Consider the following 20,298-nt stretch of genomic DNA (forward strand, 5'->3'; position numbering starts at 1 on the left):
GCCCAGCCATGTCTCCCCATGTCTCCTCATCAACAGCCTGTCTATGTGTGTGTGTGTGTGTGTGTGTGTGTGTGTGTGTGTGTGTGTGTGTGTGTGTGTGTGTGTGTGTGTGTGTGTGTGTGTGTGTGTGTGTGTGTGTGTGTGTTCGTGCATGCGTGTATGTTTGTGTGTGCGGGTATGTATGTCTATGTATGTGCGTGGGTGTGCATGTTACTGTGTTGCAATGGGTATATTTGTGAGGGTGGGAGGTTTGGGGTTTTAATGGTATTCCTTTGTTTCTTTTTTCTTTTGTTTGTTTTTTGTTTTTATCCTCTGTGAGGCACTTTGTGTTGCACAAGTGCATGAAAAGTGCCCTATAAATAAAATAAAGTATAAAGTTGAAAGATGTATAACCCAATTAAATACTCATACAGTCATGTTAAACACTTTTTTGTTTTGTTTTGTAGTACGGAATTCCCAATATTCCCAGTCTCATCCTCATATCAAGGATTACACAGTTTCAAACTCATAATGGTATCAGATTGGATTAGGATTGGATGATACCAAAGCTCAGGTATTAATATTAGCATCAGGACTTAAAGAGATTGATTGTTGCATCCCTATACAGAATATTACTTGTGAACAAATGGCACACAAATACAAAAAATGTTCATCCATCTTCACATCAGAAATCTGCCTCTAGTGTAGAGCAGAATAGAATAGAATAGAATAGAATAGAATAGAATAGAATAGAATAGAATAGAATAGAATGTACTTAATTAATCCCCTAAAGGGAAATTAAGAGTCCCAGCAGCAATACAAGAAAGTGCACCATGCACATGATCCAAAAATATATAGATAGAATAATATAACAAGGATCAACTGGAAAAAAATGTCCTTCAGAGACGACAGCTTGGTCATAATTCTCCAGTCAGCCTCCACATCAACAGGGTCCAGGACTGAGCTGGCCTTCTTCACCAGTCTGTTCGGCCATACTTCCCTGTATCCTGCCTGCTCACCGCAGGTGAAATCCTTTCAGTGTGGCGTTTGTGTCCAGTGTTAGCTCTGTTAGCCACATCTGCACGGTAGCATGATACTACTCTGTCGGCATCCCCTCCGGTACCGGCTTAAGCCCAGTAGCTCGGAGATAGATGTTGAACTTCCCATAATGATGGGTGGAGGAACAGGTCGATATTGTCTCTTCTTAGCTCACACCACAATACCAGCATGTGGGGAACATTGGACCCAACACCAGTTAGCATCATCATGCTACTGGCTGCTAATCAGCTTAAATCACTGAAAAAACAATGCAATCATGGTTGCATGAAGGATGTCCAGACACACAGGAATTCCAAAAAGAGTAAAATCATCACTGCAAACCTAACCAGTTTGGTGTCCATGGCCAACAAATGAGCCATTAAAAATTATGATGGGCTCCGTATTCAAAGATAGGTAAAAAGATGAGAGAAAAAATAACAGTGCAGAGGCAGCTGCTGTAACAAGCTGTTACTAAAGCTATGCTAAGCAACAAAAAATATGAATTCAGAGAAATGATCTGTGTGCAAATTCCACTTCTGCATTAAATGATCTTTCTGTGTTGTGTAAGTCCTGATAGAAATGCAATCTTACAGTTGATGGAGAACATGTAGCATAAAAAGACAAATGTACTTATCCTCATTATTCTAATGTGAACAGACTTCATGGGTATAAAACGTTTTCTGATCTAGGTCTCGCTTTCCTGTAGAAACATGAAAAGAAAACATGCATTCACTGTTCAGACTACTCTCTGTATCTCTCCCATCTCTTGCTTTCCCTCTAAAAGCACGACAGCACAGAGATGATGACTCATGTAGCTGATTAAAAGAGCTTAGGTACTGTACAGAAAACGAGGACGTACACTAGAAACTGGGCCTTTCAATATCTGCATGATGTAAGGCACTTTGTGTTGAGGGATTGCATGTTTCAGAAAATGGAACTTTCTTGAGTGTTTTTGTGCTGCAGTGACCAGCGGGGGGAAAATGATCTGCTGTGCTTGATGGAGGGAATAATATTATAAGATCAAAAAGAAAGCTTTACGTTACACAGCTCAGCAGTTCAGTCTGACAGTCATGAAGCATTACAATCATCTATTTTTACAATCCTTAGAATGAAGCAAGTCTGCTCACTACAGTCACCTATTCATTCTCCAGCAAGCGTGGAAACCAGTAAGCACAGAAACCATAAGCATAGAAACCACATCCAAATCCAGTTACAATCTGGTGATGAATATTCATAACCTGCTACAGTATTTAGTGCACAAAAAAATACTTGCTTTAGAAGCTCAAAGTGCCAAGCTCGACACAACTCCCAGCAACTGGGATCTCCCTGGCAGGCACTAACTGTGATGTCAACAAGCAGCTACTGATTGCCAGTTTGGTACAGATTCTGATATAGTCAGCCCAAAGCAAGGCTCTGCACGAGAGGAGGCAGGTGGGTGGAGGCAGGTGGGTGGAGGCAGGCAGGGTGAAGGAGCATCCCAGTGGGGGGGAGAGACATTTTGGAATGAGCTCTGTCAACTAAAAGTATTTTAAAGAATAAAATGTGCAAGCTTCTCCCTTTGCTTGATGCTTGTTTTTTTACATACTGAATTGAAAGATCAGTGCTTTACTGTGTCCCATAGGATGAAACTGAACACATAGTACTCTGCAAATGCGGGTTTGGCAGTAAAATGCAAAGAGAAAAGGGTTGAAAGTGAATGTATACAAAATATAGTATCAGTTGTTTATTAAATAAAGAAAGCCACACCATGAATCGATGGGACCTGCTGTGCTTGGGACAAATGCAAAGTAATCAAGGTTTGGAGGCATGAGCTCTTTGGGATTGGTGGGGTTGAAAGACATGGCTAAAATGCTCAAATGGGATTTAATGACCCAAAATTTGTCCAGCTGCCAATAGGGAGGGATGGTTGGCAGTGATTTGAAAGAAGCGAGAGATTTAGAAGCCTCAGAAGTCATTTGGCTCGGAGGGACAGACAAAAGGGGAAAGTAATGGATTGGGAAGAAAGATTGCATGCACTCAGGTAAATGGTGCAACTTGCTAAAATAAGGACAGAGATGAAACGGTATGAGATTTAGGGAGATTACGAACAGAGAGGGGAGGCAAAATGGCCTTTTGATTCAACTTTGCTCTCTAAACAGAGGAAGAAGTTAGGGAGCTGATGTAATTGCTGGTTAAAGTGCAGCATCATCAGGAGGGAGTAAGGGATGATCAGTTTCTTAATGGCTGAGAACAAACTATGCTTGTATAATAAATGTTACCCAGGGACTAAATTAAAAAGTGGAATCATTGAAATCAGTGTTTAGTGGTTTGAATATTATACCTACCCTCCAAAAAACCCGAACATAATTTCCTGTAAGGAAACTGACAAAGCAAATCATCTGACAAGAAACCCCAGCTGATTTTCTTCTACACGGCGAAAACAGATTTGTAGCTCTGACTAATACTACACCACATACTTTAGCTCCGATGTGTCACCCCGACTGCTTCACTTCCTTTCTGCTACCCTCTATCAACGACACAGGAAGGAAAGATGCCAGAGTGAGAAAAGGGTCAGGAAGAGCTGTCACCATTCTTGTCCACCTTAGATTCTATCTGTAGCAGAGACTTTCCTCTGGGACTGAGGTCACATAGTCCTCAATAGTCCTTAAATTCTTACTTGTACAAACCGTCTACATCAGAGCCTTTCCAGTATAATGTCACACAGCAACTCCATGGATTCAGCACAGGGGTTAATTTATGTCACACAAACCTCTGTTTCTGCAGCATTATCTATGTCAAGCTGCACTACTGTGTCACTAAAAGTCAATTTACCACTTGGCATCAAAATAACCTCAGCCATAGCTGCTACCTCAGTATAAGAATGACTGACAGCCGCATGATGCAACATTTTTAGGGATTGGATGCAATTCAACATTGTGTTATGTAGAGACTGCTGAAAGTGTTTGAAAGGTTGGTCTGATCTAAAATGCAGACAAGTGCACCTCAAGATCGTTTTTTCTTTGCATGCACTAAAAATATATTCTCATACCCTTGTTACTCTATTTAAACCGTTTACTTTAAAACGAATTTAATTCTAATTGAGCTATTTTTTCCTAAAATACACACCAAATGTTTCCATGATGGTTAGTGAGAGGTGTTTTCATTTCTGGAGGTAATGCTCCACACAGCACTCATTAAGACTGTCTGAATAATGTCAAACAATGATGGCACCTTTTAACAATAAATTTTACATTGTAACATTAAAACAATGAATCGTAAAGTCTAGTTTGTATTTTGTTTCCTAGGTTTAAGAAGAGGATACACTGTGAAGCATAAAAGCCTTCATTTCACATAAACAGAATACAGAGTTATAATTCACCCATCTTGTGTGTGTAGGTGTCTGTCTGTTGACATGTTGTAATGCCCCACTTTTGTTGGCACATCATTTGAGGGGAAACTGTATGCAGGTCTCCTCCCAACAGTGCACTATGCACTTTGCACTGAGCACCAAAATACCAGACAGAACAGATGGACAGAGCAAACTTTGAGTACAAGAAAATGCCCAATAGCAGTCCAAGCACCACAACAAAACTGAGGCCCAAAAAAGTTTCAAACTTTACTTTTATGAGAATGGCATCCTACTGCAGTTTTGAGATTTGGGGTTTATGGTGTGTTTCCTTCATGTGTTGCAAAAAATGTATGCAAAAAAAACATCCAAGAAGAGACAAAAACAGTGACTTGATGAGAAAGACCACATGATGTCTTGCTCCAAAAAATATTGATAACAGAAATACTGACAAAGTATGTTAACACTTTTATAATGGTAGAAGGGAATGGGGAACTGAAAATTCTAAACAAATCTAACAAGTTAGACAAGAAATCTCAGCATGAATTACATAATTTTCATGAAGTGAATAATAATCTGAAAAACAAGTTGAGTAAATGAATGCTTACAAAAATGTGTAGTTATGCTAATTCAGCTCTCGCTTCCTTCAACTAAGGTAGGAAATAAAATTGGTCTGATTGTTCAGTTTACCTGTACTCCAGCATCAACTTACAAACTGGTTCAAAGAATTACAAACTCAAAGTGTGACTAATCTACTCTCAAGTGTCATCTCAGAGAACAAAATGGTAGGATTTTATCATGTAAAAAATCCATCCCATCAAACAGAAAGGCTAAAAAAAGAAAAATCACCTGAACACCCTGAACAATCTCCCCTTTTTATTATTATATTATTATTTCTTTTATTTATTGTTGTTGTTGTTGTTGTTGTTGTGTGGCACCTAAGTGGTCGCTTGTAGCAGCGACTCCATTTTTCCTGCCTTTTTTTTCTATGTTCTTATTTTCATGTAATTATCTTTGTATTTTGAGCCTGTAGTTGCTTTTTATTTCTCATTTGTTGGCCATAGACACCAAACTGTTAACACCTGCAGTGGTGTTTTACTATTTTTGCCCGACCCGGAATCCTACATGTAACCGTGGTCTCGTTGTTTATACACAAAATCAGCTGTTAGTATCCTGTAGCATATCCGTCCTACCTGGTGCTATGCCTGGTGTTCCCCATGAGCTAACGAGAAGGAGGTGTAGACAATATGCTGGCACTGGGGGGCACTAAGGAGAGACAATATCGACCTGTTCTTCTATCCATTGCTTTGTATCGTGATGGACAAGCTAGTGGTGCTAACTCCACACCAGAGGGAATACCAGAGGGCAGAGTAGCATCATGCTATTCAAAGAGTGTCTAATGGGGCTACTCAGGATACAAACATCACATAGGAGGGATTTCACCTGCTGTGAAGAGATAGGAGTCTGAACAGTTTGATGAAGAAGGCCAGCTCTCTTTTGAAGAATTTCACACTTAGTTCAACCCAGATATAATTTCTGATTAGCTCTGTAAATCGTTTAAGGAGAGAATGTGTTTGGACAAAAATTAATGACAAAACTCCAGTGACTTTATATCGATTACAGGTACAAAATTTAGTGCTTAAAACACTAAACTGTGACTTAAACCAGACAAAATTTTGTTCTGGGACTGAGACAAAGATTGAATCTAGCATTGCTTCCATCACACACACATGTATCAAAGCCTTATTTGATGTTGTATTCTAAATACTGCACTGGGACTACTGTAGCTGTAAAACAGCAGAAAAACAGTAAAATGTGATGATTGGGATGACCAAATGTTGTACAACATGACATTAAATCTCTTTAATTTAACAACTTAAATGGACCCAAATGGATCATAAAGCACTTCAGCTATGAGCCACGGTCATTCATGAATACAAAAACATTTCTTTTGGACACACTGTGAGCTGTCAAACACTGCTGCCGTGGGTGGGGGGTTGGAGCTGGCATGGTTCTCTTATGGCTGCAGCAGGTGCAGCTTTTACAGTATAGAGACTCTTTTTATTCCTCTCAGACTGAAATGACTGCATACAAACACATGAATAAGCACATTCTGTGTGGATGGACGGGGGCAGCAGTACATGGCCAGCACTGAGGGATGAATGTAGCATGTCCTCAATAGGTGTTAAAACTGCTTCACTGCCTTGTGTCGAGGTAGAGTTGATTTATTTGGGTTATTACATCTTACATTTTTTCATTTATTGCTCGTGGGATTTGTAATGAGGACATGATTGTAAGATGTTTAGCTGTATTTTTTTTTCCTCTGGGTGCTTGGAAGGTAATCAGGGACGTTAATGATAGAATCTGCTAGAGCCAGCATCCATCCCATCAGGGTTAAATGTGTGATTGTTTGTGAAAGCAGTTGATTTTTTCATCACTTCACAGAGAGAACTCTGATTGGTCAGTTCACCTGAACTCCTGCATTCACTTCAAAAAATTGGATCAAAGAATTTCCAACTCCAAAGTTGGTTAATCTTTTTTTTTTTCATTTAGAAGAAGAGAAATGTATTCATCCATTGTAAAACAATGCTTCACAGCCAGCAAACGAATCACTTCTACAAAAATAAATCTGGACATTGTGTCACTGTTTAAAAAGTGTCTAATCTACTCTTAAGAGTCCAGTTAAAGAATAAAATAGCAAGATTTTATTTTGTGCAGAATACAACCCAACAAATAGAAAGGCTGAGAAATAAAAAAAAAAAAATCACCTGAACACCCTGCACAATTCTCTTCTTTTTGTTGAAGTGCCCAAGACCTGCTGGAGCTCCGACAAAACATCCATATCCTCTGATTTTAAGAAGTAATAAGGGGGCTCACAATCATGTCTGGTGTGTTTAAATAGCATCATTGGGGCTGTGTCTGTGTTCTTGCACTTTGTAAGAAAATTGCTGGGGAATGTGCTACAAGGATGCCTTGAGAACACAGAAAGCAGAAGCAAACAAGGATGATTGTAATCAACTCCAGAAATGGTAGCAAAGCAGCACACAGAGTAAGTACAGTAGAGGCAATCAGTACAGCAATCAGCCGGGCTTAAACTGAAATAACCCACTTCAAAACATGTTTTCGAGAAAACCAAAAATACTTGTCTGCCATTTGAGAAATTGCTCTGCATGGTGTTGTTATTTTAAGTGAATGAAAAACGTAAGCGTACGAAATTTGTTTTACAAAAGGAATGCAAAGGAAATGAAAATGTGTTTCAAACACAAGCAAATCAGGTTAAACAGGAGTGCTTCAAACAAATACAACACATTTCAAAAGTTATTTCAGTATCTGATCCGTTTGTGTATTCTGTACCTGCAGTTCATGACATATATGCTAGATTATGTTCTCCTATGCAGTCTTCTTTGCCTCATTTCTAAAAATAAAAGCCTCAGCTTTGCTAAATCCTTTGATAACAAACACAAAAAAATGTATTTTCCATTGAAGCTTCCTAAATGCATGCTGAAATGGACTTTTTAATGCCCTCTGATTTCCCCCTGTTTGTCACCACTCTAACTGGGTTGCAGTCTTCCACCTGAACAAGATTATTTTCTTCTTAGGCACTCTAACAGAGGCAGACATCCTCAGAGACTTACAAACTGTTTACCCTCCCAAATCCCACATCCTACTCCCCCCACTCACTCACACACCACACACATACCCCGAACTCTGCAGGAAGCTGAATGATGCCATCCTCAGTGCCTCTGCACTAGATTAAATAGATGCAAGAAAAATAACTGCATTTTGTGGCTGTACAGAAGGTGGTTAATGACATATTGTTTCAGGTATAAATTAGTTTCTTGTTACCTTTGTTTATATGACAAGCAAACACACAGTTTAGCACCCTTTGACAAGCTCATATCAAGACAGGAAGGTGTTGCGACATTTATAAAAACAATATGACAGACACTTTATCTGCAAGTGTGAATGCTTCTTCCCTTTGGAAAAAAAAGGCAGCTATAAGCTTTGGGCAAGTCTGCAGATACACTCTTTTCTCTCCGCACTGCAGAGACTGTCTCTGCCTCTCTGAAACTCATGTGAGGCATCCCACTTTTATATTCTCAGGGGCTGTAGTTATCACACATAGGAAATATACAATTTGGGGTAAACAGTTGTTCCACCAGCTGTCTCCGTTTCTTCCTCCCTGTCAGCACACTTACAATTAAGCACACACCACCAGAAATGTGATCCTCACCGTTAAAGGATTGCCTGTGTAATGAGGAAGTCATGAATAATACAGTAACCAAGTAATAACGTGGTCATTATTAAGCCCTAATGCCCATTAGGAGCCGCTCTTGGTTCCAGCACTGCGTAATGCAGCTAATGCTGACCACAAAGGCTTTCTAACTGTGAGCAGACGCTGTCCTGACCTGCTTTTCTTCTCTCATCTCAAAGTGCCTCATGAAACCTCATTTCTTTTATTTTTCATCTGCGTCACTGATTGATGGAGATTTATATCACTTAGATTCATATTCACTTACTCAAAGCCTCATTGTTCCAAGATATACTGTGATTAATGATGCACATAAACCCATTGTTTTTGTGATCAGTTTTTCAATACCACAAAAAAAGTCTGTGCATAGATTATATGAATCTCTCTCAAACACAAACAGGCACACAACGCAAGCGGCAATCTCAGTCACAGTGCTGTTGAACAAAAAGGCATTGTTTGACACAAACATCCTTTGATATTCAACATCGGGCGGCCGGAATGAAAGCTGCTAACTTCAATAAATATCTTCTCTAAGCATTCAGGAAGGGCGACGGGGTCTGGGTATTTTTCAAGAACTGTGTGGGATTGGGGAGCAACTACTGATGACAAATGTAGTTTCTGACCTCTGGGATTGATATGCGACTTCACAGCTTTCAGGTCTGCTGCCATGGATACTAGGTATCGCTTCTGACCAGAGATCAATATAATTCAGTTCCCAGCACCCAGCCAGTCATTAATCTTAACATCAGCTGTGTCAGTCAGTCCCTGTATGGCCTCAGATTGACATTATCTAACGAGGCATGGCCTAATGAACAGAGATATAATGATAGAAAGCAAGCAAGCAGACGTATTCCTCCCACCGTCTTATGCCAGACTCATTTACATTACAGAGGCTTTGGTATAAATCACTTTGGGAGATCATTTTCAGTTTTGAACTAACATTCATAGTGACAAAGATTTTTCATGTCCTGCTCCTGCTGTCAAAGGCGTCAAGCAAATTTCTGTTGTTAACAGTTTGATTCTGATTAACATACGGCTCTTGAGCTTCCTATTGTTCTTGGCCCATCACAGATGCGTGGTAGATGCAGCGTTGTTTGCAAAGAAAAAGTTTTAGGAAAACTGAAATAAACCAGTGGAAAGACTGGTTCAAACTTTAAGTATCTGAGACCGTCTCATCTTATTGAATGTTTTTGTTTAGACTTATTTTTCAACAATAACAAAATAAAATCTGAAGGTTGTCCATCATTTTGATGGATGAGAGAACTTAGGGTTGACCGTTCCATCTAGCAATTTCCCATTAGCAATCCCTGCAATTATGGTGTTAGTGTAGAGGGAAATCAAGCATTTCTTCACAAGAACTGTATGAAATGGCAACTTATGATGTTTGATCATGTATTTCAGTGTCTTTCACCCCAACAGTCCATTGTATGTAATTCATGTATGAGAGAAAACCAGTCTCTGCCTGAACTTTTCAGCAGCTGAGACTCAGTGACTGTATCATTCAAATTAATGTGAAAAAACCTGAATAGTGAGCCAGAGGTATTGCTAGCATACCAGCACTATAAGAAGCGCATCACTATGACTGAGTAAATAACTTGCTTTTTGGCTAGCCTCTAGAACTAGGGCCTTCTGGAGGAACTCTGTGCTTTTTGACTAGAGACGCAAGGTTCTATATCTAGCTTTAGGAATGATCTACTCCTTGAAATGTCCTCAGCTTGGGGATAGTACTTCCCAGATGTCCAAGAACTTTGCCTGGCTGGACCCACAAGCTGAATGTTTCTGATTGGTGTCACACAGGCAGAGTTTACTTTCTCTGTCTACAATAGCATGTACCAAAGGTGCACAGTATATCTGCTCCCCATGGCACAGTTTGAGGAGCAACCCTGAAAATTGGAGACCCTCACCTTCAGTAAGAACATGTTGGAGGATATCTACTGTAAAGGGCTAAATGTCGTCAATCAATGGGCCTTTTTCTTCTAAGCCAAACTCACAGGTGATCTCTGTTGATTAATACTTTGAGTGAGCAGTCCAGAGTTTTGCCAGTTGAAGACTTTTCTGGGGCGATGGTTTTGCCATTAGCCCTTGTCTCTTTTCAAGTGTTGCTTCAACAAATCAATGCAATAAAGCATGGTCAAAAGCAGTACAGGCTGAATATACCCGATGCTAACAAGCAAACTGCAGAGCTGCAAATAATGACACCTGCCTGTCTTCTCCTTCTATGGAATCATTTTTGCTGTATGGCCTTTGTTGTTGTCTTACTGCCCTCTACTGGTCTGGTGATGTACTGCAATGCTTTCTATTTTTTTCTCAACACATCACTAGCATGATGTGGATAATCTACCCTGGTCATCAGCCCGTGGTAGAAGCACGGACAAACAATGGGCCATGTAGTCCCCGGGAATGTTCAGGTTAGCAAACACAAATGTTAGCCGAACAAAAAATATGAATGTAGCTCATCAGTGATTTTTATTGTGGGGTTAGTCAGAAGATCTTTTTCTTAAGAAAAAAAAAAGTATCCCAATAACAGAGATCTGAAAAGAGATACTGTTGCATTGTTTGTGGAGAGACTGATACTGTGCCATAGACTGTATCTCTTCAAAAGTAGAAGAATGACAATTAGATAATAGCATAAAACTGAAGGAAGGTAATTTGATCCTTTCTGTCAAACTGACAATGAGAATTTCAGTCCCAACGTCTGGAGTTGTTTTTTCCTTTGTACCCAGAGTGATTTTCATCTCTTGTTTTGTTGTATTGCTGGGAAAGTTAAACACACATTAAGCACAGCAAATACAATCTCATTCATTGATTTTTCAACAAGTAAGAAAGCATATTTAGTTTTCTCTGGCAAAAATAAAGCCATGACAACAATGCTGTCCCTGCTGATGCACCACAGTAAGAAAGGTTCAGTGCACATTGATAAAAGTGGTGTTATAGATGAATGATTCTTACTCCAAGTCAAGTAAAAAGAAAATACTCTTTCTGTGGTCACTATGGTTATATTTTGATTCTCTGGCCTCAAATAAAAGTGTTATGAACAAACAATACAAGGGCTGTATCACACTTTTATGACAGTCCCCAAAGGTACTGACAAGTGCACTGGACAGTCTGTGTATCTTTATATTTTGATCAAGAGTTTTTTCAAACCTACAGAATATCTTACAAAATGTGGCTTATCCCCAAAAACATAAATCATGCTGTACACATGAATTACCTAAGGATTTAAGACTCTACATTAGTGGCTTTATCAGATGATCCACGCTTGCTTCTGAACAAGCATTTGGTTTGATTTGATCTAAGTTCAAACATGTAAAAACCAGCTGGGATCTTTCAGATGTGTGCCCGTTTGATCATTATTTCACCTGATTTATGTCAAAGAATGAAATCAAAAACAGTGGTTGGGACACGTCTTAAGAAAAGACCATGCTGAGAGCAAAAAGATTTCAAAATTGTAAGGGCAAAACTTCTTGCATATTTCCATCACGGAATATTTTCTGTCAGAGAAGAAAATGTATTGCTTCAGTTTTTCTGCACTTACTCAAGTTGTTTAGTTTAGGCCCTGTGAAGTCGAGAGAGTATCTCAGTCATGCTGTTCTATCGCTGAGAGAGCTGTGTGAGCCCCTGTGCTCTTGGCATAGTTTCTCCACAAAATGTAAACACCTGCATCACTGCTGTGCTCGTTCTAATTAAAACTCTGTCTGTCTAATGAGAGCCGTGCCTGTCAGGCCCCCCCACACACTCAATAAATCACCGCTGTTCAGGCCTGCTTTACCCCACAGTATGGAGAGGGATGCGTCTGTCCCTCGGATATATGCAACTCAGAAAATCTCTCCTGCATCCTGTTTGTTCTCTGCGGTCTCCATGAGGATTCATTGTCATCTCCACTACATCCGCTGAGTCATAACATGACCAATGTAGAGTGGCAGCTCAAAGTAAATCTTCTCCACTGGTGGCTGTGGTTACTAACTAAGCACTATTTCCCTCGACTGCCACAATAAGACAGCTTATGTAAGCAAACAATAACGGTCCACTTAGAGGGCATTCAATGTATGATGTATAGAAAGTAATGCCCTATGAGTTACATATCTAAATTGAAACAAAGAATAATCTCCATCACCTATTATTGGTAAATCAAGAAGCCTTTCTTTTGTGTTAGTACAGAGGAGTATGCAGGACGACTATGGATAAAGTGAAATGCCTGTTTTCATTGGGTTGTCAAGTGAAATTTGTCCACAAAAAATGACGAGACATGCAAGAGGAGCAGTTGTGAAAGGGATATGGGTTTTTTTTTTGTTCACTGCACTGCCTGAAAAAAGCACCTTTATTAAGCAACTGGACCATGACCATCTTCCTCTAGTTAGCTCGCAGCTGAAAGCCAGGCTAAAGCCAAGTCTATCAGCTGGAAATACCAGCAGGCTCCTAATGGAAGCAGATGAGGGGCAGTGGTGGTCTTGCTGGTTATGCCAGCACATTCAAAATCATTACATTTGTACGTTGTATGTCAAATGATGCAAAAACTCACAAGTGGGTGTGAGAGGCAATACAGCATCATTCAATTTATTTCTTATGACAGATTCTGCCAGTTGCAGTAATTAAAGTTTTAAACGGAATCAAGTTTTTGACTAAACGTGAATTAGACTGATGGTGGTCCAACACAGATTACATGTGTACAAACTTGGCTTTGTCCCCCTCAGGTGTCACAATTCCCTGATAAATTGGTATGCCTTTTGATCTGTAAATATTGTTTAAATCTTGTCAAGTACATTTCCCATACAACAGATTTCTTCTTGGTATCTCACTTATGCCAGCAAGTGAGAAAATATGTTGACTGGTTAATTTAAAAAAAAAAAAAAAAAAGGGAACAAGTGTTTGTTAAACTTCAATGCAAAATTGGTTACCGTAAGAAAAGCCATAAAAAAGTCAGAGAACTTTAAAATTGCATCTTTGACCATTCTCCACAGCAAATAAACAACCGATATGTGCCTCTGCAACTCTGAGTAGATTTCTCCACTTTCTGGGTCCATTTTCTGCTGAAGCCCAGCAGCTACTGTGTCTGTCTGGTCGGTGAGTTCCAGCTGCTGCTGCTGCTATCATAGCTTAGAGAAATTGTTAAAGCCCAGATTCATTCCCCAGCTCTGGCTCTGGTTGGAAACCAAACACCAGATCAACAGGGGCCTGGAGTTAATCTAGAAATACGAGATTTATGTGGCTGCACTTTGTTTACCAGTGTAGTGCTGAATGCCCACAAGATCAGGGTGTGATGGTGGTCCTGTCTTGCTGTTTAAAGCAATATATTGAGAACACTGAACAGTGTGACCAGCTTTTTGTTGTGGTTCTATAACGGAGTTATACTGATCTTCTTTCATAAGAAGCCATGAGTGATCTTATTTTCTACCGTTTACCCGGGCAGCAATTCACTGGTACACACTCATCAGTTCCTGAAGCAAGCAGAACACCCAGCTCACATTGTGCTTTCTGATCAAGAACTTTAAAATAGTTCATTGCAACGAAAATGCTCCAGCTTCCTTGATTTATTGATTGAAAGGGCGAAAGACATCAGACAGATCTTGTCTTGGAAATACAAGTGTGAGGAGGTCCTCACATAGGTGCAAGAATTACACCAGTCAATGTGAGCTCTTGATCATTGCCAACAGAATCTAGATCTTGGAAAGAGAGAAGTACTGGTACTCTGCAGTGACCAGCCCCTGATTCTTCCTGGACATCTTGGTGAACACTGGTACCTCAGCCAAAGCACAACCATATGGTGGAAGGCATCATGCCCACTCCTTGGTGAACTGCAAAGAGGAAGGACTTAGAAGATGATGAGGGTTGGTATCCTTGGTCACTTATTCCAGTTTCATTACATCTGTCTAAGCTGATGGCTTCCCTTACTACACCCACACTTCAACCTGACAGAGCCATGAATCTGGTCCCATTAAAAGCCATCAATATTCAGAAACTTTAAGCTGTCATGCATTTCTCCTGCTGGACTGACTTGGGCCTCAAATGCAGAGTATGTCCACTTGAACCATGTGGATCAACACCTCAGTGAACAGGCATTGCAGGGATCTCCCTTCCTTGTAGAGTTGTGGGCTTAGGGTTGTGATGACAGGCTTGGTTGCAGGTCTTACAGTGATCATAACTTAGATCTTGTAACATCTAATGCCAATGAGACAATCAAATCTGGCCAGCTGTTCCAAGACAAGTGGTCAGGTAAGAGCTGGCCTTGTAAAATAAGCCGTGACTCGTGCAGAATGTGCAAAGTCAATGCTCACAATGAGAGCTTGAGGCACCCAGCAGCTGATGTTGTGACTTAGAAGTGTAAGGGAATAGATTTAGAAGGTATTACTCATCATGTTGAGACAACAAGGGCCAAGGTGCACATTGATGGTATGAGTACAAGAAATAAACACGTTTTTTTTTGTTTTTGTTTTTGTTTTTTGTGGTAAGCCAAGCATAGTCAACTCAGCTCTTTGGTAGTGATGTGCAGATTGATACTGAAATATCGATACTTCCAATACCAGCTCTCTGTGCTCTAAAATCGATTCTAAAACCATAATATCGATACTTTTGATACTTCAGTCATTTGAGGTCCTGTAAATCATTAACAGGAACACAGCGAGTCACCAAACTGTTAAGAACCCATCTGAATGATTCGCCGTTCTGTTAGAACTATTTTTTCTTCCGCCTGACTAAGTGCGTAATGCATCAGTGCAGCTGCACGCTGCTCAGTCTGTCACTCACTTCTACACTGTCACAGGACAAAATGGTAAAGTGCAAAAGAGGTCATGTGTGGAGCTATTTTAGCTCCACAAACAGCCAAGATGCAGTTTGGGATATTTTAAGAAAAAGCGTCAGGACTTGTGGCAACACAGCGATCCTTCTTAAACACTTTGGGTTGAATCACAACCAAGAATACGAGGCATTTATGATGAGCGGGACAGAGGAGGAGGAGAGGTCAGCGTCAGATGTTGCTAGGGTGAGACACACGTCTCTAAATCCTTCAGTGCTGCAGGCCGACACCATCCAGGTACAGAGGGAGAAAATGTGGGGCTTTAAGTGTTGCTAAGCACTGTTGTAATTGTTCCAATTAATAGACATAAGTAACAAAATAAATACATGATACTTCAACAAATAACTGCATGAGTTCATTTAGAGTAATAATACATGAGTCAAGGAGATAATCTCACATAGGCAAAACAGCCTAGATTAATTCAGGTAAGGTTCCCTGAGGGATTTATCATTTGAAGTGGATTACAAACAACAGGTGTCATTAAACTACACAGAATAGTTGCAATAAAGCAGTCATGTTAAGGTTAAGAAAACGATCTTCTAGAAAACATAAATAAAAGATAACATTTAATCTATAAAATATACCCATTATAAATTTACAACCCATCTAATTTTCTTTAACTGTTGAATAAATCATTGAAAATGTAGGTATTGACTCGTGAACTTGTGAAATCATTGGGGCATGTATTTATTTAATGATGTATTGTACTGGCAAATACTGGCAAATTCAAGTTAGTGGAATGATTTGAAATGCGCTAATTATCTTTTCTATAGATTTACCAGACCCATTACAGGTATTTACACTAAGATCAGTATCGGATCGGTATCGCCGATACCAGCCTGAATTTTACTCAGTATCGGATCAGAAAGGAAATCAGTGGTATCGAACATCACTACTCTTTGGGACCATGGTTTTTTCTAAGGCAGTCAACTGAAATAAGAGGCATGTCTAGGACCTTGATTTACAACGTATCTCTCACAGACTGGACTGGACTGCATTAGTGAATGCCCGATTGAAAACAAGTTGATTTAGTTATCGCTTGTTTGAGTGTATTTTCCAAAAAGAAGAAAAAAAAGAATTTACTTTGGCACCTGTTTTCAAAATTTAACATTTCTGTGGCTTTAAATGCTACTTTAATGTATATGAACAGCCGAAACAATAGATTATGGTCTTAGATTTAAACCATTAAAACATCTCTGAGTAGTGGATGCAAAAGGCTGGTGATTGTAACAAGGTCTGTACTGAATCACAGATAACTCAAAGCCAGGCCAGAAAACCTTAAGATGAAAAGTACAGACTGACCAATCCCTCACTTTGGCCACATTCCCAGTGCGGGTGGAAACCACCTCTGCACTAACTAGCTAGCCTGAGAAATATGTTTTCTGCCAGAATTTGGTGATATTTTTGAAGGCTGGAGCATAAACCCATTGGCAGATGGCATGAAAGACTTCCGTTAAGTTTGATCCTTAAAGACAGCCGCACAAACTGTCATTCCAAGAAATGTTAGCAGGGCCTCTTTCAATAAGTTGCTTGTTATGTCTCAACATACTGCATTGCTGTGAACTATCACAGTCCAGTTCCACTAGGGGGGAAGTCCACATCCCTAGCGTGTGGCCACAGTTTATACTCCCATGGGGTTGTGAGTTGTTGCTTGTGAGGATGACGGCTGGCAGTGATGATGGGAGAGATGCTTAATTTAAAGCGGCTGGCTGTGGTGAGCCAGAGGTCTCTGTCTGCACTCGCATCCACTGCTTAGTCGATGTATGGACTGTGAAAGCATTGAGCTTATGTCTCTTTGATCTATATTGTTTTCTTCGAACCAACAAACACGGCGAGCCATATTTTTGTTTATGATAATCTTAGTGTTACAGCTTTGTTTTCAAAAATATGTGCAGTAGCAACCAGCTGGAAAAAGTTAGTGAAGTATATTATGTGGGACCTTTCTAGAACAGGTGTCACAAAGTGCTTCACAATAACAAGTCAAAAGCAACAAGACATAACAAAAATTATATAAAAGCAGACAAATTACATAAAAGCAGACGGGTCAAACAATGGATCGTCAAAATGAAAAGGTCTTCAGCCGTTTTTTTCATGCTGCTCACAAAATGAATACAGACTGAAAAAAGCCCCGAAACTCTGACTAGAGAGATGTAACCACCTGGGAACCTGACCACAAATAAAAACTTAGACCTCTGTTAGTAATGAAAGGGATAAAATCAATAGAAAGGTGTAAAACACTCTAACATAACCAGATTAAAACTGGAAGAACACAAAACTGTCCATAAACATGCCCTTCAATCAGTTCACATGGAGGTGAAAAACACATCCACTCTCAAACACTAAACTTATGTTTGATGGTTGTGTCCGTTCATAAAGGACACAAGCAGCGTGTAACTGATTTAGTAAAAGACTTTGCTCAATGGTAAAACAAAAAGATCAATCATGATGCAGGACTGTATTGATCGACTGTAACATTAAAGTGCTCAAATCTTCCACAGACAGCATTGAATATTGCTTATCTTCCAAAGAAATCTCAGCAGTTTAACTAAGCAGAGACATCAAATGGCTCTGAAAATGTCAAACTGTGTGTGATGTGTTGGACTATGTATTTTATAGATACTGACAGACTGAGGGTTTCACTTGGCTGCTTTCACCATCCTGTCTGTGAAGACATGGTGTAAGTCAAACAAAAGCAGAAACTGCTAGCCAGATGAGTTGAATGAGCAGTTATTTTGGAAATTTGGCATACAGACAATTGATAAAATGTCCAGCCAAGAACAGGCAGTGGAACATGTGGCAAATGAAACTGTTGTGATTTTCAGAGTTATACCAAGATAAACAAAGCCAATAGTGCGAGGAAAAACAGGGGAAATGCAGAATAATTAACCCCTCTGTAGACTCTGACTCTAGGGTTACGAGTTTCTGTCAGTATCAAAGACACTGCAGCCTAGTCCGTGAATGAATTGGCAAATAATCCCACCAGTTTTTCATTATGCAAAATATATCTTGACCCCAATGCAACCCAACTCCCACAAAGATCGCATTATGCAGCAATCTTGAAAAGAAAAAAACTCCCTGCTAAAGTTTTAAAAAACATTATCAACAGAGACATCCTGTGAAGACAAGGTTAGCGTTTGGTTAACAAGATTAGAACAATAAATAGACACATTACCCCACCATGACACCAGGGTGCCTGGCTGGTGGGGGACATACAATCTCACATCTAATATTCATCATGATTATTATTCTTCTGTGTCTCAAATGTATTATTATTCTGGATGACAAAAACTGTTAGAACACATGCTGGTGTGTGATTTTCCAAGGTCTGAGCTGCAGATTCTTTTTGAATAGGTCTTGATTTTCTGTTTACAAATAACTAAACCTATCAAAAGAGAATATTTTCTGTTACTGTTCTTAAGTGAAAATTCAAACTAATGTTTCATATAAAAAAAATACTTCTTTCCCTCAGAAAATTTGAAATGTTCAACTTTTGATTTTCAGTTTTTAGTATTTATTTGTATTTGAGAGCTGTAGTGTATGGTGGCTACATTACTTTTTCTTCTCTCTCAATCTCTGACTATCTACAAACTGGAATAACCAGGAGCTCAAACAAGAGTCAATGAGCTGTTTGGCATTGGCAGAGAAGATCTAGCAAATTTTTCATGGGTGTAGTCAACATACTCAGCTCTGCTGGTCATCCCACAAATCCATGTTCCTTACTAATGTAGCACCATTTAACAGAGAAATAAATCAGCTTTCAATGACACAGGATCTATTCCGAAAAAAGAAATAATGTGCCAAAAAACTTTCCTGATTTTAGTGCTAAATTTTGATACACACGCACTTTTTTTGGCTGTCTTATTACATAATTGTTTAATATAGTTCATCAGTAAATCAGAACAGACTGACAGAAGTTTATGGCTTCACTCTCTTCAGCCAGTTTCCCTGACTGCTGAAGTAATTTTGACCATACCTACAAATAACAAAGGTGACTTGGTTATTAGGACAGTATTTTTCTTGTCTGTCTGTCTCTGCACCTCCTCAGGGAGTGATGCATACATATGGCAATTAAGGTTTTTTGTTGTCGCAGAGAAAGCTGTCTACAACTAGTCCTCTGTAGGTTCAGTCTTTCAATTGATCTACACATTACAGCAGTGTTTTCCAGCCTATTTTGAGCCACGGCACATTTCAAACATTGAAGCCTAACAATACAGTGTTTTATACTAACACACTGCAAAACTTTCGCCGATTTAGATTAACACAAAGCTGATTTCCTGACTTCCTTTACAGTGTCAGAGCCAAGCACCTTCTCATTAATGCCTTTGCAGGCAAGTGGTAGTAAAGACTGTCAAAGTATGCAACCTTTTTGATTTAGCAACAAGTTCAACAAAGTGGTAGCTAGCTTTGAGGGTTGTCTTATTCACCTTTGTGGTTTGTCCCACAAAAGTTGGCTCTCTCACCGTGTTTTCACGAAGGTGAACAAAGCAGTCCGCCTGCTTGTTTTGAAGCATCGCGAGGTTCATTTGGAAATGGCCTACAAGCTTATTTGGGAACATGGCACTGTTAGGTAGCTTTTTGCCACACATTCTGCTGTACAGCCTTGAGTTCACCATCTTTTCTTTCTTTTAATGACCTCCCATACTAGAGCCTTCATCTGGGCCTGTTTGGACTTTGGATTATTCTTTTTCAAAAACTTCTTCATCCTTGTCATGGCAACCTGAGGGGGGGGGGGGGGGGTTGTTGCCAAGTTATACCATAAAATTCTAGATCCCAATCACCAAATGGTTGTTCTGCACACCTCTATAATTTTGAATAATTAAATCAGCCTAAGCTGCTAAGCTGATTTGATTTTACTGACAAAGTAAAATGTATGTGTCACTTTTCCAACATAGGAGCACCCTTGCAAACTTAAGT

This window comes from Halichoeres trimaculatus, unplaced genomic scaffold (genome assembly GCF_033239565.1).
Source record: "Halichoeres trimaculatus isolate MK-OKI-2021-1 unplaced genomic scaffold, fHalTri1.1 fHalTri1_scaffold_6, whole genome shotgun sequence".
NCBI classification, from domain to species: Eukaryota; Metazoa; Chordata; class Actinopteri; order Labriformes; family Labridae; genus Halichoeres; species Halichoeres trimaculatus.